Source organism: Aegilops tauschii, chromosome 6 (genome assembly GCF_002575655.3).
Source record: "Aegilops tauschii subsp. strangulata cultivar AL8/78 chromosome 6, Aet v6.0, whole genome shotgun sequence".
Taxonomy (NCBI): Eukaryota; Viridiplantae; Streptophyta; class Magnoliopsida; order Poales; family Poaceae; genus Aegilops; species Aegilops tauschii.
In genome coordinates this window covers 105,319,941-105,344,845 of record NC_053040.3, presented here as the reverse complement: position 1 = coordinate 105,344,845, position 24,905 = coordinate 105,319,941, and the positions used below count along the sequence as shown (strand labels likewise).

At 46.5% G+C, this 24,905-nt stretch overlaps 1 long non-coding RNA gene and 1 pseudogene across 1 annotated transcript; one reads left to right on the top strand and one right to left on the bottom strand.

Annotated features, from left to right (window-relative positions):
- Positions 1–20,456: 20,456 nt before the first annotated feature.
- On the top strand, positions 20,457–22,826 carry LOC109734673 (uncharacterized). Its single transcript, XR_002225895.4, has 2 exons — positions 20,457–21,222; positions 22,601–22,826. It is a non-coding gene; the product is annotated as an uncharacterized lncRNA (long non-coding RNA).
- A 487-nt stretch (positions 22,827–23,313) lies between these two features.
- On the bottom strand, positions 23,314–24,149 carry LOC109734671 (protein DMP2-like; annotated as a pseudogene).
- Between the last annotated feature and the right edge of the window lie 756 nt (positions 24,150–24,905).

Genomic DNA, 24,905 nt, shown 5'->3' with positions numbered 1-24,905 from the left:
ATAGGAAATAGCAAGTGATTAAGTATATTGATGAAGCATCAACAAAAACGCTATGTCTGACTAAACCAAAAGGCTACGACAACTCAGTTCACTCTAATAGAATATTAATAAAGTCTTAAAAAACAAAAGTCCAGGTTCCTTTTCTTTTCAGCTAACCACAAGCATCAAAACATATGTATACCAAAAAAGGCTAGCAGACAAACTTCAGTACTGAATCAACATATAGTGCCCAGATTTTCCCACATGTGCATACCATCAGAAACTGGAGAGTGCCTTTACCTGCATCATCTCCTAGTACCTCAAAGGCAGACACATGCCGAAGCAAACTGTATTGTATGAAAGTGAGAAACCTCAATCTACATGGTTCAGCTATCCATCCACAATTCAAACGGTGCAATCCCTTTGTGTATACAATTCTAACCAAATAAATTGTTTCACACTGAGGGACAAATTGAACCAATGTTGTAGCGAAGTATAAAATAAACACCGAGGGACAAAAGAAGAAGAACCATGTACCAAGCAACAGGAAATAGAGCTGGGCACTGTTTACCCTGTGAACATTGCAACACCACCACCAGTCAGCAGCTCCAAAAACACAGCGGACTCGGAGACTCGCTTCTAAGCTGAAACAAGCTGTGAAACAAAAGTGTGAGCCAGGAAACAAAATAAGGCGAACTAATAAATAGAGCTAGCCATATGCAGAAGCAATGAACCCTGCAATCGAGAAGTGCAGATAATCACGAAAGCAGAGAAGTAACATAAAAAACATATCTGAAAATGCCAAACAAAAACAAGTAGAGCAGATGGACATAGCAAGCTTGAGGTGCATCTAGGAGCACATGCCCAACACTCAGAAGCACAGAATGAAGTCCTATAGCATGGACACTGGAACTGATGAATCTCATACCCAAAAACCAGTAGCATTAATACAAAGACTTGGAATACTATCCGAACTTATGCCCAACTATAAGGGGGCACGTAGACAACCACATACCAGTATACATGCAAATAACTTCCAAAATAAACGTATGCCACAGGAAAAGTAAACTCCAACATATTACCAAAGAGACAATAAAAGCTCTGAACCAAAAAATCTAAGAAATGCTCAATTCAGTTTACTTAATAGTTACGAAATTAATTATTCTCGGTCAGGTGGTTCTGGTATACTTAAGAAAACACTTGTAGACTTCAAGTACAGATAAATACTCAAGCTACATGGAACTACAATCAACAACATAGTTCTATAATAACAAGTGATTCCAATTAAACACAAGTGCTCAGAACCATGGAACTGGAGCTTTATAAAATCATGCTACTAATTATCTTAGACACCAATTAAACTCATATGTTGACCATGGTCAACTGCGGTTTTATACACTCGTTAGAAATATTGGCCACTAAAAACATAATAGCATTAATACAGTCAACACATACCTCAAGTACTGAAGGACTGAGGCACTGATCATCTGTTTGACTCGTTTTCACTTCTGCATACGCTATTTTTATAAAGTGATCGAGCAGGGGTGCAGCATCGTCAAGCAGGGGCGGCGGCGACAGCCAGACCACCTTGAGCACCACGGTCCGGAAGCCAAGAGCATGAGCAGACCAAAATCAGAATGGATTAACCAGGAAACCCTAGACAAATCCCTAAAAAACAACAAAGCCCTTGATGAGCACATACACATCACAAAGGGAAAGACAAACAAGGGAGCAAATAATCACCTCAGCCATCTTAGAAGCCCACTCGGTGTGCTCCCTCTCCGGCCAACCCGCAAGACAGCCCCAACGCCACGCCACCATCCCAACCGTGAAACAGCCAGAGAAGCAAGGAAGATGGTAAGAAACAAGCGAAATAAAAGGTAGTGGGCTCCAATACAAACATTAACCAGCCTAAAGACGCTGTTATTAGAAACATGACACTGTGGTTTCTGCTGGTTTATCAACAAATTAAAACAAGCCATTGAACCGACAACTTGCTTACTCTTAACCAGATGAAATCAAGGACCAACAACAAACAATAAAAGTTAAGAACAACTTATATGCAATAAAGGTATGAGAGAGAAGAAATATTCACATAAGACGGCTATAAACACTGGAGCATAAATAAGCAACACCTTTAAATACAAATAAAAAGGGTTCAGGGTTCAATGCATAGTGGGCTCAGATTTGCCTTTCCTCGATCATATAATCTACCCCCGCCATCTCTTGTCACCAGATTAATCTGTTTATACAGTGGAGCTGCCCTGGTTATCACTCGATAAGAATGACCATCCAAGGACATCACATGATCAAAAAGGATTCTAGAGACAAGAGGGAGGACCCAACTTGATACCCACAGGTGCCTTGATTGCTCAAAGGCACACTTATTTCAGCCACAGCGAATCATCATCGCCCTAGCAAGGATGGCTTCCGACCGGTGGGGCACGTGCGAATAAAAAGGGTTCAGGGTTCAATGCATATGGGCTCAGATTTGCCTTTCCTCGATCATATAATCTACCCCCATCATCTCTTATCACCAGATCAATCTGTTTATACAGTGGAGCTGCCCTGGTTATCACTCAATAAGAGTGACCATCCAAAGGACAGAACAATAAGTATCACAGGATCAAAAAGGATTCTAGAGACAAGAGGGAGGACCCAACTTGATACCCACGGCTAATCATCATCGCCCTAGCAAGAATGGCTTCCGACCGATGGGGCACGTGAATCAAACACGGTGGCACGAGATATCTCATTTTGGGAGTAACTATTCATTCCAGCAGTAACTATTCATTCCAGCAGAAAGCCATGGGCACCGAAGTGGCCAAGGAGGTGAGGAGGTGATGTATAGCACATCTAGGAGCACCATCAGAGACGACCGGGGCAACGAGCAGGCAGGGAGAGAGGCGAGGCGGCAGGGAGAGGAAAGGGTGCGACGCGAGTGCAGGCCTACAGGGAGCGGAACATCAGCTATTTTTTCTTTCGGAGTATATAGGAACTATCAAACATATCATATAAGTGCAATCATCTTTGATAATATAAGAGAGCATAGAAATCACAGAGCTTGTTTAAGATATTTTGTCACATCAAGTAGTTTAGATAAGAAAAGCCTAACCCAGAATTACAAATAATTGGAGCGAGCGATAGATTTATTATTCTGATAATTTGGTAGTAACTATACATAAATAATTCATTTGCCAACAGTAAAAAATATGCGATTCATTATTTAGACAAAACAATATTTTTTGTATAGGGTCAGAAAGATATTTCAGCATTCAAATCAAGAAGGCTGAAATAATCTAAGAGTATTATCACTACAGAGCAACAATTTATAAACTCGCTGTCAGTCAAAAGTAATAATACATGGAAATCTATCTTGAAGTGCAAGAGTTCAATTTAGCAGATCTGACACACCAGACACGAATGTGCTTACCTGCTTTCCCAGGCGAGCCTAGTCAGCTCTCTTTTAGCTGCAATCAAAGATCAGATTTGTTAGGACATTCTTGTGGGCAAAATTTATCATCATGCAAGCAATGGGCCTATCTATTGGCTGCTTGTAGTGCCTAAGGTAAAATCGAAAGGCCTTTTACTGCCACCTTACATGAAGAGTTTCTATTCACACATGTGTACTACTATATGAACCTGCACATGCTGACTAATTAAACAACAAAAGCTACAGAGGTTGAAAGGATCGATATAGTTGACTAGAGGGGGGGGGGTGAATAGGCAACTAACAATTTTTAGCTTTTCTTTACCAAATTAAACTTTGCATCAAAATAGGTTGTCTAGATATGCAACTAAGTGAGCAACCTATATGATGCAACGACAACAAGCACGCAAGCAAGTAAGAGATATAACACAAGTAAACTAGCTAAAGTAAAGGAACGAGATAACCAAGAGTGGAGCCGGTGAAGACAAGGATGTGTTACCGAAGTTCCTTCCTTTTAAGGGGAAGTACGTCTCCGTTGGAGCGGTGTGGAGGCACAATGCTCCCCAAGAAGCCACAAGGGCCACCGTATTCTCCTCACGCCCTCACACAATGCGAGATGCCGTGATTCCACTATTGGTGCCCTTGAAGGCGGCGACCGGACCTTTACAAACAAGGTTGGGGCAATCTCCACAACTTAATTGAAGGCTCCCAATGACACCACAAAGCTTCACCACAATGGACTATGGCTCCGCGGTGACCTCAACCATCTAGGGTGCTCAAACACCCAAGAGTAACAAGATCCGCTAGGGATAAGTGGGGGGAATCAAATTTCTCTTGGTGGAAGTGTAGATCGTGGCCTTCTCAACCAATCCCGAGCAAATCAACAAGTTTGATTGGCTAGGGAGAGAGATCGGGCGAAAATGGAGCTTGGAGCAACAATGGAGCTTTTGGGGGAAGAGGTAAGTCAACTTTGGGGAAGAAGACCCCTTTATATAGTGGGGGGGGGGGACAAACCAACCGTTACCCCACTTCTGCCCCGAAGAGAGCGGTAGTACCGCTGTGCCAGCGGTACTACCGCTTGCCACTATAAGCGGTACTAGCGCTCCTCATCGCAGTACTACCGCTTGGCCCACAGCGGTACTACCGCGGTGGGAGGGCGGTACTACCGCACAGGAGCGGTACTACGACCCCCCACAGCCACGGCCAGTACCGTAAAACCCGACACGAAAAAGGAGCCCTTGAATCGAGGCGGTACTAGCACGAGACCACCGCGGTACTACGGCTTGGGGCCACTAGCGGTACTACTGCTCTGGAGCGGTACTACCGCTTATGGCACCCAAGCGGTACTACCGCTCCGTCCCGCGGTACTACCGCTGGGACCAGAGTTAGTACACACATGGGGGCTACTAGCGGTACTATTGCTCTGGGCGGTACTACCGCTCCAGAGCGGTACTACCGCTTGTAGCACCCAAGCGGTACTACCGCTCTGGCCCGCGGTACTACCGCTGGGACCAGAGAGGGCACAACAAGAAGAGAAACAAGCCCATCATCGAAACGGAAAGGCTCGGAGGGAGGGGCAAAGGAAGTGTACGTGATGATTCCGCCCTAGCCTTTCCAAAACGGACCCCCTCTTGATAGTACGATGATCCCTATGAAACTAGTCCACCAAACTAATCCGAAAGGACTACACCGTCTTTGCTTCAAGCTCCAAGGGGAGGAAATCGTCTCGTGCCAAAAGGATGAATCTCTGAAAAACACTCAACGCACACGATTAGTCCGCAAAAGCATTGTCATCAATCACCAAAACATCTTAGGGTTAAATATGCCCTTACAATCTCCCCCTTTTTGGTGGATTGATGACAATACGGGATTTGCACAACTGGGAAAAGACAAAGGACATAAGCAAACCCCAAATCTCTAAAATATAGACGGGCTCCCCCTAGATGTGTGCCATCAAGATAAGTGCTTTGAACTGCACGACACACATACTAGGATCAACACTCCCCCTGTATTTTAGAGACCAACAACCTAAGCGATACAAGATAGCAGGATATATAACATAATGAAGCATATAACTCATGAGATATCAAATGACTAGAGACAAAGATAAAGATATGATAACATAATGAAGCATATAACTCATGAGATATCAAATGACTAGAGACAAAGATAAAGATATGATAAGGATAGGGTAGCATATGTCTCACACCATATGACTCGAACTAAAGTCTCACTGAACACAAAGCCAAGCAAAGCACACAATGAAAGCACAAGTTAAAGACACACTCGCAACACAACGACGCAAATCCCTAAACTCTCTCCCCCTTTGGCATCGAGACACCAAAAGGGGCAAAGAGCTAACCTACGGCTCCAGGTGAGAGCATGTTGAGGATCTCGAACATCAGGACTCTGCGTGATCATCTGCACTGCCGTCCTCACCCGGAAACTGCTCGGCATCTGAGTCGGTCCACGGACAGTGCTGCTGGATCCACTCCTCCTCCTCAGTAATCTGACCCTCAGAGCCGCTGGTGACTGTCGCACCCATCTGACGCATCAGCTCCTTGTGACGTCCTCTTGCCTTCTTCTCAGCCACATGAGTCATGTACTGACCATGAGACTCCATGCAGAACAGCTTCTTCATCTTGCGTTTGAGCTTCTTTGCCCAAGAGGGCTCTGCTGCAGAAGGCTCTGTCCCAGGAGGCACATAATCCTCATCATCATCACCGGCATCAGCCTCGTCCTCGGTCTCCATGGCAGCAGCAGAAGATGGAGCTCCAGATCTACCCCAATTATCCTTCTTCCTCAGACGCTTGATCTCATGAGAGACCAACTCTCCAGTTTCCAGCTGCTCCTCAGGATAGGTATGTCTCCAGGCCCTCTCAATAAGCAACATGATGAACGGGCCATAAATTGGGCACTTGCGCTCAAAAACAGCCGCCAGAAGCTCAGACCACATGACATGAGAGATGTCCAGGGACTCGCCGGTGTTTGCGTCCTTCTCACGCTGGCAGAAGAGAAGCATGTCCACAAGGTAAGAGTGTACCATGTCCAGATTCCCAATACGAGGGAAGAGAGTCTCGCGGAAGATACGGTGAAGGATGTCCAGATAGGTAGACAACTCATAGGTTTCCTTCCTGGTCTCAGGGTGGACCTTCCGAGTACAGTAGGGCCAGAGGGCTTGCTTGTGAGTGGAGGTGACATTTTGGTGAGGACGAAAACCAACTGGAGTCTCGAGCCCTTGATCTTCCACCTCAAGCAGCCCCATGAAGGCCTACCACTTGATAGCTAGCACCTTCCCATTTGTCATCCAAGTCAGAGTCCTGTCTGCATCAGTTCCTAGGTGAACAGTGGCAAAGAACTGTGCCAGCAAATCTGCATCAAAGTCCTTGTTGAACTGCATGATCATGAGAATGTTCAACTGAGAGCACATCTGTAGGGCATCACCAAAGTACTCAAGGTCCTTCTCCATAGCATCCGTGTTGATGGAATGAACATTGACAAAGAGATTCTTCTTAGCCTTGATCACATCAAAGTATGTGGCATACTGAAACCGGTTCCAGAATGGGCGATTGACAAGATTGGGTTCTTGGTCTTCCTCATAGGGGTTGCGCCGACGCCTGTCCCAGAATTCCTTGCTAGACATCTCAGTCACTTTCTTGCCACTTGGCTTCGGTCGGCTGGCAATCTTCTTCTTGCGAGGAGGATTAGCACTTGAGGAAGCACCCCCTGCCGGCTGTGGAGCACTGGAAGAACCACCTGCAGTCTCAGATGAGCGGTACCGCTTCGACGTTGAACGCCCGGGGTTGACACGGCGGACTTGCTGCTCAGGATGTTCATCACCTAGAACCAAACACACGGACACAAGAAACAACAAGAAGGAACGATCAAAACCAAATAAACACAACAAATATGGATCAACATGTGGTAGGAAACAATGGAACTGGGCATCCAGCGGTAGTACCGTGCCTGCTCAGCGGTAGTACCGCCCAGCGCAACTCAAACCAGACTCAACACATATGGTGCAAAACGAAAGACGGCAAACAATGGCAAGAAGACCAACAAGAGCACTAGCAAGAGAACAAGAATCACACGCCTCTATACGAGAGGGCGGTGGCCGAGGCCACCTATGTTTGAGTCACTTGGTATGGCACCACGAAGAATTATCCTTGGGCCCATGACCAAAGCTCGTCTTTGAAGCACAAGTACCATAAAAAATGGCTAATGTGAAAGAGTGAGATCAGTTTATGCATTGTGGGGGGAGGGAAAGTTCATTGAGAGAGCAACACTCCCCCTACGTCCATGCCTACACCTAGACAAGAATGCACAATGAATGTGAGGGGTGTGCAAAGGTTCAAACCACATTGCTCGAATCAATGATATTTAGCTCATGCCTTAACTCGCGAAATCTTGCTTCATCCAATGGCTTCGTGAAAATATCTGCAAGGTTATCATGAGTGTTGACATAGTTGAGCTCGATCTCCCCTCGCCTAATATGATCCTGGATGAAGTGATACCGAATCTCAATATGCTTTGTCTTGAAGTGTTGCACCGGGTTGAGAGAAATCTTGATAGCACTTTCATTGTCACACCAAAGAGGCACTTTGTCACAAATGACACCGTAATCCTTTAAAGTTTGCCTCATCCATAAGAGTTGTGCACAACAACTTCCGGCCGCCACATACTCCGCTTCGGTGGACGAGAGAGATACACAACTTTGCTTTTTAGAAGACCAACTTACCAAAGAGCAACCAAGAAATTGGCACCCTCCGGAAGTGGACTTCCTATCCACTTTGTCTCCCGCCCAATCGGAGTCCGAATAACCTACAAGCTTGAAGTTTGATCCTCTTGGGTGCCATAGGCCAAAGTTTGGGGTATGAGCCAAATATCAAAAGATTCGCTTGACCGCCACAAAGTGGCTTTCCTTAGGTGCGGCTTCAAACCGTGCACATATTCCCACACTCAACATGATATCCGGTCTAGATGCACAAAGGTAAAGCAAGGATCCAATCATAGAGCGATATACCTTTTGATCCACCGCTTTACCATTGGGATCAATGTCAAGTTGGCACTTGGTGGGCATTGGAGTGGAAGCCGGCTTGACATCACTTAGCTTGAATCTCTTTAGCATGTCTTGAGTGTATTTGGCTTGGTTGATGAAGGTTCCTTCTCTTCTTTGTTTGATTTCGAATCCAAGAAAGAACTTCAACTCTCCCATCATAGACATCTTAAACTTTGAGGTCATGAGAGCGGCAAATTCTTCATTGAAGGCTTTGTTAGGGGAACCAAAAATAATATCATCAACATATAGTTGGCACACAAACAACTCCCCTTTGACCTTCTTAGTGAAAAGAGTGGGGTCGATTTTCCCGATTTCGAATCCACGATCTTGTAACAACTCCGTAATATGCTCATACCACGCACGTGGGGCTTGTTTAAGGTCATAGAGCGCCTTATGGAGTTGATACACATGATCGGGGAAATAGGGATCTTCGAACCCGGGGGGTTGTTTGACATATACCAACTCATTTATGAGACCATTAAGAAAAGCATGTGTCACATCCATTTGTTGCAATGTGAAATTATGATGAGAAGCATAGGCAATCAACAAACGAATAGATTCAAGGCGAGCGACGGGGGCAAAGGTTTCACCGTAGTCGATACCCTCGACTTGGGAGTAGCCTTGTGCCACCAAACAAGCCTTGTTGCGAACAATGATTCCATGAGCGTCTTGCTTGTTCTTGAATATCCACTTGGTTCCAATGACATTATGATTCCCGGTTGGCCTTGGCACTAACTTCCACACTTGGTTATGTTTGAAGTTGTTGAGTTCTTCAAGCATGGCATTGAGCCAATCCGGGTCCTCAAGCGCTTCATAAACCTTTTGGGGTTCGACACAAGAAACAAACGCATGATGTTCACAATAGTTTGCTAATTGTCTACGAGTGCTTACCCCCTTTCTTAGGCTTCCAACCACATTCTCCATGAGATGACCTTTGGTGGTGAGCTTGGAAGCGATCTTAGCGGCACGACGCTCCAATTCCTCCTCGGAAGTGAAGTGAGGAGGGGTTACTTGATCATCTTGAGCGTCGTCTTGAGCTTGTTCTTGATCTTGAACTAGCTCGAGGGAAAGAACTTGACCTTGGGCATCATTTGGTGGATCACCACCATCTTGAGGTTGATCTTGCCCTTGATCTTGTTCATGAGGTTGAGGGCCTTCACTTTGTTCTTCGGAAGCGTGTGGGTCTTGGGTTGGTGATGGCTCCACTTGAGTGGAGCATTGTCCTTCTCCTTCGGCCACAAGGGGTTCCTCAATGGGTAGGATATATCCAATACCCATTCTTCTTATGGCTTGGGGAGGAATTTCATCACCTACATCACAAGTACCACTTTGCTCCACTTGGGAGCCGTTATTTTCATCAAACTCCACGTTACACGTCTCCTCAATAAGTCCCGTGGACTTATTGAGAACACGGTAAGCATGGGAGTTTGTAGCATAACCAACAAATATGCCCTCATGAGCTCTAGTCTCAAATTTAGACAAACGAACACCTTTCTTGAGAATGAAACACTTACACCCGAACACCCGAAAGTACTTGAGGTTGGGCTTGTTACCGGTGAGGATCTCATATGGAGTCTTGTTCAAGCCTTTGCAAAGATAGAGCCGATTTGAAGCATGACACGCGGTGTTGATGGCTTTGGCCCAAAAGTTGTATGGAGACTTGAACTCCGCCATCATGGTCCTTGCCGCATCCATCAACGTCCGGTTCTTCCTCTCCGCAACACCATTTTGTTGAGGGGTGTAAGGTGCGGAATATTGATGCTTGATCCCCTCATCACTGAGAAACTCATCCAAGGTGTAGTTCTTGAACTCGGTGCCGTTGTCACTTCTTATTGTCAAGATCTTTGCATTGTGTTGACGTTGGGCTTCATTTGCAAAGTCAATGACGGTTTGTTGGGTCTCACTTTTCCTCTTGAAGAAATACACCCACGTGTATCTAGAATAGTCATCCACGATTACCAAGCAATACTTTCTACCCCCAAGACTATCAAAGGATGGAGGCCCAAAGAGATCCAAATGAAGGAGCTCCAACGGCCTCTTCGAGTAAATAGGAGTCGTGGGAGGGTGAGCCTTCTCATGAAGCTTTCCTTCGATACAAGCACTGCAAGCACGATCTTTGGCAAAACTAACGTTCGTTAGTCCACGGACATGGTCCCCCTTGAGAATACTTTGCAAAGATCTCATATTGACATGGGCTAAACGGCGATGCCAAAGCCATCCCACGTCAACTTTAGCCATTAGGCATGTCGCGGTCTTAGTGGGTCGCTCCGAAAAGTTAATCACATAGAGACCGTTCTCGACATGCCCAACAAAGGCTACCTTAAGAGTCTTGCTCCACAAGAGGGCCACGGTATCAATATCAAAGAAGGTGGCAAAGCCCATGATAGCAAGTTGACGAACGGAAAGTAAATTGTATGCAAGGGACTCAACTAGCATGACCTTCTCGATCGTGAGATCATGAGAAATGACAACTTTGCCGAGTCCCAATACCTTAGAAGACGAGGCATCACCCCACTCGACATTGGTGGGCATAGATGGAATCTTGTGCACGTCCACCACCAAGTCCTTGCTTCCGGTCATATGATTTGTAGCTCCACTATCGAGCAACCATGATCCCCCACCGGAAGCAAACACCTACAAGAGATCAATGCTTGGTTTTAGGTACCCATTTTGTAATGGGTCCTTTGATGTTAGCAACAAGGGTCTTAGGAACCCAAATAGACCATTCAATGTACTCATGAGGAGAACCAACAAATTTGGCATAAACATGCCCATCACTAGCACGGCATAACACATAAGAAGGATTAAAGTCGCCGGCTTTGTTGGAAGGAGTGGCATTGCTCTTCTTGACACCGCCACCCTTCGCATTGTTCTTCTTCTCCTTGGAAGCACCCTCTCCCTCCTTCACAAAAGTTTGCTTGAGAGGAGGAGGTCGCTTGGTCTTGTCATTCTTCTTCTTGTTCTTGGGATTGGGTGCGAACCCAATCCCCTCCTTGGCCACAACTTCCTTTTGATTGCTCAAGAGGTCGTTGAGGTTCTTCTCACCTTGTATGCATGACACAAGGCCTTTCTCAAGTTGCTCCTTCAACTTAGCATTCTCCTCAACAAGATGCACATGCTCACAACACGGGTTAGTAGCATTTGCATTATCAATTAACACCATATGAGGAAAGGTGGCTTTCTCCTTTGTTAGCTTCACTTGGAGTTGATCATGAGACTCCTTGAGGCTAGCATGAACACCCTTCAAGACTTTGTGAGCCTTGTCGAGAATGCCAAACTCCTCTTTGAGTCTAGCAAGATCAACCCCAAGTTTTGTCTTCTCGGAGTTTAGCACACGAGACACAACAAGAGCATGATCAAGATCTTTCTTTAACTTAGCATGATCATCGTTGTATGACTCCTCAAGAGCCAAACGAAGACCACGCTCTTCGTCAAGAGCATTGGAAAGATCCGAAATCTCATCGGCATATTCACGACTATGCCCCTCCATCTTAGAGATGGTATCTTCGTGAGCCTCGATCATGTCATTGGCTTCACCAAGTTGTTCCAAGAGAGCAACGAAGTGCTTCTTGGATTTACCCTTGAGTTTACCCATAAAGATCTAAAACTCATTTTCCTCCACATTTGTCCCCTCATGTTCATCAATGCTATCCGTCGAAGAAGGATGATTAATGATGGTAGTTTTGATGTTGGAGGTTACCTTATTGGTGGCTTTAGCCATGAGGCACTTGGCGGTGATGTTCTCATTGGGTGCGTCGAAGAGAGACACCCGTGGAGTCTTCGCAATGGCAACGGAGGCCATGGCAACCGACTCACTATCTTCATCATCGTCATCATCCTCATTGTACTCTTCTTGAACCACCAACGCCTTGGGAGGAGTCTTCTTGGTGAAGTTGCTCTTGTTGGGGAACGACTTGGCCTTGTCTTTTCTAATGAGCTTGCCACCATTGTCTTCCCTCTTCTCGTAAGGACACTCCGCAACAAAGTGGCTCACATTGCCACAATTGAAGCAAGTCCTCATCCGCTGCTTGCCCTTTGCGCCACTTGAGTTGCTTTTGTTGAAGTTTGGCCTCGTGTTCTTCTTGCTGCAAAATTGCCTTGAAGCAAGAGCCATGTGTTCATGATAGGCATACTTCGTATCTTCGAGGTTGCCCTCCTCTTCTTCCTCTTCATCCTCTTCCTCCATACTAACCTTGGCCTTTAGAGAAAGGTTGGGCTTCTTAACTCTTTGAGAGCGAAGAACCGCATTGTCGGCGGTCTTGTCCAAGATGCTCATAGCCACAAACTCATCTAACACTTCACTTGAGGACAAGGTGTGAAAGTCCGGCTTTTGACGAATTACGGAGGACATGGCTTTGTGGTAGGGCATCATTGCCTTGAGGAACTTGCGCTTGATCCAATTGTCATCCGTGTCCTTACTTCCATGATCTCGGAGCGAGACCACGAGTTTGGTTACTCTCCGAAAAAGCTCACGAGGTTCTTCATCTTCTTTCATTGCAAACTCGTCGGCTTCATCTTGCACCACTTCATAGTTGGAGCGTTGAATGCTTGCGCTTCCCCGATAAAGGGAAACAACTTGGAGCCACGCATCTTTGGCCACGGTGTAAGGCCGGAGATGAGGAAGATCTTCGGGTGGGATGGCTTCTTGGATGATGAAGAGAGCATTTTCATTGAATTGATGATCCACAACTTCTCTAGGAGTGAAGTTACTTCGGTCATGCGGATAAAAGCCTTCTTCAATGATTCTCCAAAGGTTAGTGTTCACATGATTTAAATGACGCTTAAAACGATAGACCCAAGAATCAAAATCTACATTCTTCTCAATCTTAGGGGCCGGGCCGGCATGATTCAAATGAGTGGAAGGGAGCGGTCCACCATAGACAGGTGGAGGTTCCACATGGGCAAAGATGCCAGTCCCATTTTTATCACTAGAACAAGGAGCCTTCTCGCTCGAAGCTTCCCCCTTGTCGGAGGTAGCATCCGTCACCTTGTTAGCGGGATCACCAACTTTCAACGGTGCGGTGGTAAGTTTAAGCCCTTCTAAGAATTTATTCAACATGCTTTCGACCTTGGTCGTCATGGAGGTTTTCAATGTGTCCAACGCCACATTGAATTCCTCACGAGAGACTGCGGTTCCCCCATCTCCCGTAGACGAGACTGGATTCTCACCGGAGTGCTCCTCCGCACCGTCTACGACGTCAACCATACTCTTTGGACGGTAAAGTCCTTAATAAAGAGACGAGGCTCTGATACCAATTGAAAGGATCGATATAGTTGACTAGGGGGGGTGAATAGGCAACTAACAATTTTTAGCTTTTCTTTACCAAATTAAACTTTGCATCAAAATAGGTTGTCTAGATATGCAACTAAGTGAGCAACCTATATGATGCAACGACAACAAGCACGCAAGCAAGTAAGAGATATAACACAAGTAAACTAGCTAAAGTAAAGGAACGAGATAACCAAGAGTGGAGCCGGTGAAGACGAGGATGTGTTACCGAAGTTCCTTCCTTTTGAGGGGAAGTACGTCTCCGTTGGAGCGGTGTGGAGGCACAATGCTCCCCAAGAAGCCACAAGGGCCACTGTATTCTCCTCGCCCTCACACAATGCGAGATGCCGTGATTCCACTATTGGTGCCCTTGAAGGCGGCGATCGGACCTTTACAAACAAGGTTGGGGCAATCTCCACAACTTAATTGGAGGCTCCCAACGACACCACAAAGCTTCACCACAATGGACTATGGCTCCGCGGTGACCTCAACCGTCTAGGGTGCTCAAACACCCAAGAGTAACAAGATCCGCTAGGGATAAGTGGGGGAAATCAAATTTCTCTTGGTGGAAGTGTAGATAGTGGCCTTCTCAACCAATCCCGAGCAAATCAACAAGTTTGATTGGCTAGGGAGAGAGATCGGGCGAAAATGGAGCTTGGAGCAACAATGGAGCTTTTGGGGGAAGAGGTAAGTCAACTTTGGGGAAGAAGACCCCTTTATATAGTGGGGGGGGGGACAAACCAACCGTTACCCCACTTCTGCCCCGAAGAGAGCGGTAGTACCGCTGTGCCAGCGGTACTACCGCTTGCCACTATAAGCGGTACTACCGCTCTTCATCGCGGTACTACCGCTTGGCCCACAGCGGTACTACCGCGGTGGGAGGGCGGTACTACCGCACAGGAGCGGTACTACGGCCCCCCACAGCCGCGGCCAGTACCGTAAAACCCGACACGAAAAAGGAGCCCTTGAATCGAGGCGGTACTAGCACGAGACCACCGCGGTACTACGGCTTGGGGCCACTAGCGGTACTACTGCTCTAGAGCGGTACTACCGCTCCAAGAGCGGTACTACCGCTTATGGCACCCAAGCGGTACTACCGCTCCGTCCCGCGGTACTATCGCTGGGACCAGAGTTAGTACACACATGGGGGCTACTAGCGGTACTACTGCTCTGGGCGGTACTACCGCTCCAGAGCGGTACTACCGCTTGTAGCACCCAAGCGGTACTACCGCTCTGGCCCGCGGTACTACCGCTGGGACCAGAGAGGGCACAACAAGAAGAGAAACAAGCCCATCATCGAAACGGAAAGGCTCGGAGGGAGGGGCAAAGGAAGTGTACGTGATGATTCCGCCCTAGCCTTTCCAAAACGGACCCCCTCTTGATAGTACGGTGATCCCTATGAAACTAGTCCACCAAACTAATCCGAAAGGACTACACCGTCTTCGCTTCAAGCTCCGAGGGGAGGAAATCGTCTCGTGCCAAAAGGATGAATCTCTGAAAAACACTCAACGCACACGATTAGTCTGCAAAAGCATTGTCATCAATCACCAAAACATTTTAGGGATAAATATGCCTTTACAGAGGTGAACTGACCTTTCTCTAATCAGACTCTCTGGACAAACCAAGAAGCACAGATAAATACGCTGCTGGGCAGAACACATAATCTAGTACGGTATAACACTGACTAAGCCTAGGTTTGTGGCCGGAAGGAGAGACCAGAAAGCTATATAAAGCACACGCCCAAAGGAACTAAAACTGAGCTGAGCATTGACTGAATAGGTAGCAAAGACACATATATCCTTCCATACAAAAACCAAAGGAGGTATAATCACTAAATTAGAAATCTAATTAACTTAGTAAAGAAACCTAAATTAAGCAGCCTCACTCAAATGGACAACAGTAAATTGAAGCCTACATGCCTCAATATCACAACAGAGGACGAGCAGGACCAACCGACAAACCAGCAGGCTATTGGTATAAAGCCAAAAAATAAATAGTAAACAAAACAAAGAAAAGAACAAAAGCACCCAGAATCATGTGCAAATGAACAAAAAAACCTAGGGCCTAGCACGATCCAGACAAGGAACAAGAAGCACCCATCTATAATTCAGGAATTAAGGAAGATAGGACACCACATAAATCCAACCAGGGAATAATACCCTTTGCCTCTCATTGGCCAGCCTGCACACAATAGACCGAATCTAGCAGCGTACTCATATAGAAAAGACAAGGAATATACACAAATGTAACCCTAGGTCTGGAAAGAAGAGAAGCACAAAGAAGGAGAGGAAAAGCAGTCGACCTGTACATCCCTGGATGAAGCTAGACACAGCAGGCTGGCCCAGATCGAGGGACGAACTGACGAGAAGAACGAGCACCTGCAAACGATGGATCAATCCGCAGCAAAATCAGAGACAAAATCACGGTTAAGCTGCAGGGAATGACCAAGAACGGGGCAAAATAAATGCCTACCCACAAATTGATGAACGCACCATCAGATCTAGTGCAACGACGGCCAGAATAAGGAACACCGGCGTCGCACAGCGAATCCATCACATTTGACGCAGCAGGCTGGCACTGATCGAGCGACGAACTGACGACAAGAACGAGGGGGCCATCTTCTTCCTCCCCCATAGCCTCACGTTCCTCTCCCCGTTGCTCCCCCATCGAGCTCGAGCTCGTCCATGGCCGCCGCGGCGGGCGGGGCCGCGGTCATCGGCCATGGCCATGGCCATGGCGAGCGGGACGGGCGGGGCAGCCCCTTGCTCTCCAGTCCAGCTCGAGCTCGTCCATGGCGGCCGCGGCGGGCAGGGCGGGACGGCGGGGCCGCGCCCATCGTCCCCGAGGAGGTTGACCCGCGGCGCCCACGCCTCCAGCAACCGCGACGCGAATCCGCGGAGGCGCGCCCACAACCGGCGACGCCCTCTGGTGGCGATGCGCGTGGCGGCCGTGGACGGGGAGGATGGCCAGCGAGGAGTGGCGGCTAGGGTTCAATCGCGGACGGGGCGAGTGGGCGCCTGGGAGAAGACGTGGTGCGGGGTCGCGCGGAGGAGAGGAGGTAGGCGGCGACGCGCGAGAAAGGGAGCGAGGCGGCTAGGGTTTCACCACGGGCGCCGCCTCCTTTTTATACCCCTGTTGATGAAATGACGGAAATGCCCTTGGTGGGGCAGCGGAATTACGCGCAGTGGCACGAGACGACGGTAACTATTCATTGTAGCAATGTTAGTTTTTGATCCGACGGCCAGTATCTTCCAGGAGCGACATCCAATGGTCCAGAACGCATCAAAAATCCGATCTGACGGTCATGAATCGCTGAACTCTGAGGACTCTCATGTTCTACCAACTAACTTATATGTGGATTCCTGCCACTCTCAGCCACATCTCGAATCCTCCAGAGTTTCGACTGGCGCCCCTCGCCGCCGGGCATGGAGGTCCCCCAGACACACAGTTCGTTTTCTTCTCCGGTGACGCACGGGCGGTGGAGGTGTCGCCACGTGCGCCGCGGCCTCGGTCGGAGGTGTAGGTGCGAGTAGAGGGCGCGCTCGGTGGGCGGCATGGCGAGGCAGAAGGTGGAGAGGGAGTGGGCGGCCATGCCGCGGCGGAGCAGGAAGCCTCGATGGTGTGCGACGTCGGGAGGGAGTTCGAGAGAGGCGGAGAGCACGGGGGAGACGAGGTCATGGGTCACCGGCAGCATACGGTGGCATAAGGCGAGGAAGGGAGGTTGCGAGCATGAAGAATACAAGGTCATGGCGGCCGGGGCGGCGAGGGTCGCGGAGCCAAGGAAGGGCGGCTGCGGGACGCCCGCGAGGAAGACGGAGGCGACCTCGTCGGGGCGACATGGGACGACCACACAGCCGTGTTTCTCATTGGCATGGAGACGATGGCGACCACACCATTGCGTTTCTCATGCTGCTGGTCGCCAATGCCATGGTACCCGCTGCTCCCTCCCTCCTCGCATGCCTCCTGACTGAATTTTCCGCAGATGTTCAGTTTTTTGTTGTCCTGTTGAACTAGCTAGAGGAGCTGCGACCGCTTCATGTATAAATGAATTGAACTTGCTAGTTATACCTTGGGCCTGAATGTGAATTGGCTATATGACTTGCAGCATCCCTGTTGATTTTATGTATGCTTTTGAGTCTAACCCTCTCTACTGTAATGTCACTGCACCCTGCACATTGTTATACTGTCTGATCCATGTTCTTCATCAGTATGCTGTAGTGGTGTATACTCAGATGTTGTCTTTTTGACATGGCATTGTGTCTGCCATCAACTAAGATGGTTAAAACAGATTGACCTATCAACTAAGATGTGTTTGGTCATCATGGTAGTTTGCAATTACTCCAGTTAGTTCCTAACCGCTATTTTAGATATTGTATGGCGACATTTAGAAATGATATCTTATGGCAAACTCAAATTATACTTTTGCCATGGGAAACTCAAAATTATGTTGCCATGGCAACCCAAATTCTATTGTCGGCCAGATTTTATTATTTCTTGCCATGGCAAAAATCATAATATGTTGCCATGGAAACAGAACGCATGTCGCCATGCAGACTCAACGTATGTTGTGATGCCAAAATTAACAATCTACTTCGCCATGTCAAATTTTCACTTTATCTTGTTGTGGCAATTTTTTACCATCATTTCCATGGCAAATTTAGTTTTAAATACATGGCAAATTTACTTTAATACACATGGCAAATTTTACTCTTCTTTGCCATGTCAAATATTTTTTACTTTATTTTTTCATGGCAATTTTTTTACCTTCATTGCCATGGCGAATTTACTCTAATCGCTCATGGCAATTATAACTATCTTTTTACCATGGAAAATTTACTTTATGGACCATGGCAAATTTCCTTTTTAATTGTCATGCCAGAAACGAAATAACTCCGCTGATGGGAGTTCCTGCTTTCATGGGGGCATGGTAAATTTGACATGGCAAATTTACTTCATGTACATTGAGCATGAAAAATGCACAAGAAACAACGTGTACAATCATTTGAGTACATTGTGCATGCCATGAGGCAAAAAAAAAAGTTAGGCATGGCAAATTCTTCAATTTTTTTGCCATGGAATGGTAAAAATTACCGCTACAATTTTAGCAATTGACCACGGCAATTTTTTGGTGATTGACCGTGCCAAATTTTATTTAATTGACCATGGAAAGTACTAAATCATGGAAATTTTAGTTTATTGACCATGGCAAATTTGAAGTACTTGTTCGACCATGGAAAAGTTTAGCGATTGACCATGGAAAATTAAGTCATTGACCATGGAAATTTTAGTTTATTGACCATGGCAAATTTAGTTTATTAATCATGGCAAATTTTGTCAATTGACCATGGCATTTTTTATGTACTTTCAGCATGGCATTTTTTAGTAATTGACCATGGCAAATTGTGCTGATGACCATGGCAAATTTAGTAGCTAACCGTGGCAATTTTTAGTAATTAACCATGGCAAATTATTCTGATGGACCATGGAAAATTTAGTAATCGGCCGTGGCAATTTTAAGTAATTGACCATGGCAAATTTTAATAATTGGCTAGATCGTGGTCAATTTTTGTAATTGACCATGGCAAATTTACTTTTTATGTATCATTGTAGATTTAGCTTATTACTGATGACCAAAATTATTCTTCTCATGAGAATGCTCATTTTTTGAACCATGGGCAATTTTGTGATGGTTTTTTTAGCATCACGGAAATTGGTTTGTATGCAACATGGTGATTTTACATCATGTTTGCCATCATGACAAATTTGCACCACTTTTGGCCACCATGTTAAGCTTATACAATTTTTTCCATCAATGTGTGTTTTTAGGACCTTGGCAAAATTATTATTTTAACCATGGAAAATCTATTTGTTTAGACCATGGACAATTTACTTTTGTACAGAACAAGCGAACTTTTTATTGCACATATCATAATAAATTTATTTTTGAAACACGGCAAATTTGTTGAATAAAGCATGATAATTTCTTTTTGTATACCACGGCAATATCATGTTCTGATACATTTGAACATGATGGCAGTTTATTACATATTATGATATTTTTTTAATTTTGTCTTTCTATTCAAAATCAGGTCCAAATTGCAGGTTGAAGGCTTGATGGTAACTAGGAGGAAATTTGGGCCTTTTTTTGTCTCTATTTTTTTGGATTAATGTTTACGTTTGGTTGAGGGGCGGCCCATTGGAAAGGCCCGTACTGGCACAGGGGTCGGGCTGGGGTCTCTCCCACCGAACGAAATTGTTCGTTAGATTCCTCACCCCTCAGCGAACGACTCGTTCGGAACGGAATTTTCCCAGACCGAACGGTTGGGAGATATCGGGGTCCTACATTTTACTCCCTCTGTTCTTAAATATAAGTCTTTGTAGACATTTTAAATGAAATATAATATACGGATGCATGTAGACATATTTTAGTGTGTAGATTCACTTATTTTGCTCCGTATGTAGTCACCTGTTGAAATCTCTAGAAAGACTTATATTTGGAAACGGAGGGAGTATGAGTTAAATTTACGGATTCTATAAATCCCGAACGTCAGGGATTTAAGAATTTCAGTCCGAACGTGTTTTCTATCATTAGATCCTTTACACGAATCTTAGAGAGAGAAGATTATCCAGGTCAGCGTTTTCGTTCGGGGGAAACTGGGTGTCGTCGCGAACGCCTCCGGCCGCACGTCTCTTATCCATCCACCGCATCGTCACTCTGCAGACCCCCGCCACTCTCTCGCCCTCTCCTTCTTCGTCCCCCACCACTCACGACGTCGTTGCCGGCGACGAGGCCAGACGACCGTTGATCCGGGAACAAGGGCGGCGCACCCTGCAGCAGCTGCCCCTCGTCGCGCCGCACGTGGAGTTGCTTCGCCCGCGTCGTACGCGCGAGCAGGAGCACCAGGAGCCGCCCCGGACGCACTTCGACGGGCACCTCTCCGTCGCGGTTGTCTCCGTCGCGCCGCGCGTGGAGGTGCTCCGTCGGCCCGCATAGGCCGCGCAAGCAGGAGCACCTTGCCAGGGGCCGCCCGGGCCGTGCATCGATGGGCAGCTCGTCGTCGTGGCTGCCCCGTCGCGTCGTGCGTGGACGGCGATCCGTGTCGTCACACGAGAAGGAGCACCAGGCGCCGCCCCAGCCGCACACATCGACGGGCACCTCGCCGTCGCGGCTGTCCTCGTCGCGCCGTGCGTGGAGGTCACCCGTCGGCCCGCATCAGTCGCGCAATCAGGAGCACCAGGGGTCGCCCCAGCCGTGAATGGATGGGCAGCTCGCCGTGCTGGCTGCCCCGTCGCGTCGCGCGTGGACTGGTCGTGCGAACAGGAGCGCCAGCTGCGAATGGTTGGGGCGACAGCTAAGCGCGGTCGCTGAGGGGAGCCGACGGCTATAGAGGACATCGAGCTGCGGTGGCAGGTACTCCCGCTTCTGCTCTGAGTGAATAAACGGCATCGTGAGCCGGCGACCCCTCCATCTGGTGCAAGCTCTAGGTACAAGATGCATCCATTCATTTCATCGCCGTGATTTTTTGTTGAAGCCGCAAGTCTGATTGATTGATCGATTCCACCTCTGTTTGATACAGTATTAACATGCTTCTTTCATTTGTTTTCCACTGCCTTTCAATACAAATGTAGTAGAGAGTGCCAAGGAATCTTGGGCATTCATACTTACTGCTAATACACCTCATCTGGTGTTGCTATCATGTTGAGTCAAGCAAATCTGATCGACCCATTTGGGTCCATCTTTCTTTGTTTCAGTAATGGCATATTTCAGTTAACTGTCAGACTGGTACATCGAGTCCACGTCTGCATGCTTGGTTGATTGGGATAGATGCAAAAATTGTATGATTTTTTGATCTTCATAACATGTTTCTTCTATGAACATGCAATTTTTACTTTGTAGCACTGAAATTTCATTTCTATTGACATGGCAAATTTACTTTTATTGCCAAGACGATGGCAATTACTTTAGCAAACAACCATGGCAAATTTAGTTAGCGAGTCATGGCAAATTTTAGTTAACGAATCATGGCAAACTTTTTTTCGTTGATCATGGTAATTATTAGTAATTCACCATGGCAAATTTTAGTTCATAAATCATGGCAAATTGTAGTTTCTCATTAATTAACCATGGCAACTTTGTTTTTCATTTGATCATGGTAAGTTTAGTAATTAAGCATGGGAATTTCGTTTGTATATCATGGCAAATTTAGTTAACTAATCATGGCAAATTTATTTCATAGACCAGGGTAAATTTTATTAATTGACCATGGCAAATTCAGTTTATAGATCATTAGCCACGAAGTTTTAGTTTCTCATTCATTGCCATGGCAAATTTATTTAATTGACCATGGCAATTTTTAGATTGATGTATCGCCATGGCAAATTTTATTTTTTAATTGCCAATAAGATGGCAATATTTAGTAAATGACTATGCAAATTAAGTTTACAAGTCATGGCAAATTTCATTAGTTAACCATGTCAAAAAAAATTCATTGATCATTGAAAATTTAGCATTTTCCATGGCAATTTTGAATTTATAGATCATTACAAATTTTATGTCCATGTCTCATGGTAGTACCAAAATTATTCACTCGTGGTAATATTCACTTTTTTTCAAAACATGTTAATGCATGTGGTAATGTGCATCACGGTAAATTTGAAACGACGACAAATTTAGGCCACTTTTTGGCCACCATTTGGCAAACTTATAGATTTGTTTTTGCCATCAATGCGTGTTTTTATGACCATGGCAAATTTTCTTTCTTTCTGCATATTGTCAAAATTATTATTTTTTGTGACCATGGCAAATTTAATTTTATGGTCACGGCAATTTTCTCTATGTAACATGGCATTTTTTGGTGTGCAGACCATGGCAATTTCTTGACGCCCACGGCAATTTATATTTGAACAAATTTCAATATTTTCGTGCAACCATGGCAATTTATTTCCCATAGCATGGCAATTTTTTTTATTTTTTGTACATCATGAAATTTTTGCTAGTTGCCATCTATCATGGCATTTTTCTTTTCTGTAGGTACTGTGTGGTAGCCTCAACAATTATAACAATTGATGGCAATTTCTAGATTTTTGTGCATTTTTATTGTACAGTTTTTTCTCAGTTTTCCTGTTGGGCTGTTTTCGTGTTTTTTTTCACTTTTTTAAATATTTTTTGCAAAGGGAATCATTTGGGCCAGCAGGCCGAGCAAAAGGCCCACCTGATATGGGATTTGGTGGATGGTTCGGACTGGGGGGGGGGGGGGGGGGGGGGGGGTGGTCCCTGCTGCATCTAACGATTCGTTCGGATCGCTCACCTCCCAGCCCGAACGTTCGGGAGATATCGACGTCCTAAATTTATGGTCAAATTTAGCCCAAATAAGAGAGGGACTAATAAACCTGAATTGAGGTAGTACAAAGTAAATGTCAAAGTCACATCTTCATAATGTACTCATGTCCAAAAGTCACGCACTTTGAAATGAAGAAGGTAAATAATAGTAGGAAGAAAAAAAAATCTACATGAGATAAAAAAATAAACAATACCAATTTTGAGACACTAAAGATGATGCTCTCGTATCTGTAAGGGTCGCCGTGCTGCTAGTTTGGTCAAGTTTAAAACGGATTGGCTTAAGAAAAACAAGACCAAGGGAATGAATGAGCTCCACCACGTTCGTTTGCTGAGCCTGAGCGTTGTCACTGCGAGTGGGGCATCATATCCGTGTAGCCGATGTTCTTCCTGGTGGTGGGGAAGATCATGAACACCATGCTAGCGAGGAAGCCAGCGGCAACCGGCAAGTTGACCAGCAGCTCCCTCAAGTCCCTCGCGGCGTCCGGGAACAGGCAGCCCTGTACGCCGGCGTCGGCGAACGCGACGCGAGGAACACGAGCGCGGAGACGACGGCGTGCACCAAGTCCATGGGCGTGACCCGGAACCTGGAGAGGTCCTTGAACACCGCGTCCCGCTCGGCGCGCGTGCCGGTGAAGTTGAAAGGGTAGAAGCCCCCGAAGGTGGCCGCGCCGTAGTAGAGCCTGCCGTCGCGGCCGACGAGGCTGTCCGTGAAGGAGAGGAGCACGCAGGAGGCGGCGCAGCCGCCGATGAGCGCCTGGACCAGGTATCTGTTGGCCGCGTGGCAGACGCCATGGTTGTTGCTGAAGGAAGGCGCCAGCGCCTGGAAGGCCAGCACCGTGCCCGTCGGCAGGAGCTTCAGGAGGTCCGACGCGCTCGAGAGCGTCTTGTCGGCCGGCGCGACGCCCGTCGGTGGCTGGGCCATGGGAGCAGAGGATTGTTGCGCCGGCGCAGGCATCTGGATGTGCACAGCATTGGAAACGCGATCCATGGCAACGACGACCTTACTACTCCAAGAGATGCTTGAATGGCAAGGGCGCCTCAGTCTACCTCTTTATATAGCGCGCGAACCGAACCAGGGTTGCAACTTAGTACAACAAGCAACAAGAAATGGCTGATGGGAGCTATACCAGATCGATCGAGTAGGGATGCCGACCAGCCGGCTGGCATGCCAAAAATTATATTCGTGGGTGGCCACTGGCACGTGCATGCATGGTGGCTCTTGTAGTTTGGTCACGGCAACAAGAAACTGCCTAGTCGAACGTGGAATGCATGCGCCAGACAACGGCCGAACTATATGCTCCGGCTCAATTAAGGGCATGTACAATGGTTCCATCTTAGGCATGCCACGTAGGATAGATGATGAGATGAATGAGAGAGAAATCATAAGAAAGAGCTTGTCTTCTCAAGAGAAGACAAGAGATGATCCACAATATGTCTCACTATGTTTTTAGGAATAGCTAGTTATTGAAGATAAGGCTAAGAGATGACCCATTGTAGACATGTTTTTTATCATCTCTAAATCACATGCAAGACTTAAGATAAGACTATCTTATCAACCATTTTACATGCCCTAACAAACTTCTTTTTCCTTTTGGAAACACTACAATACGCTCACACACGCACAGACACTCATCCTCATGAACGTGCACACATACATCATATTCCTGTGAGCAGCTGCGAGAGACTGGGCCAATAGATCTTGAGGTTGACGAATTGTCATAAACACCTCGTAGTTGGCGGACACGTCATACCACTAAAAATAGCACTAGATAGATTGAAATAAATCCATAAAACAGTTCTTCCACTCACATTGCAGAGCTACACCTAG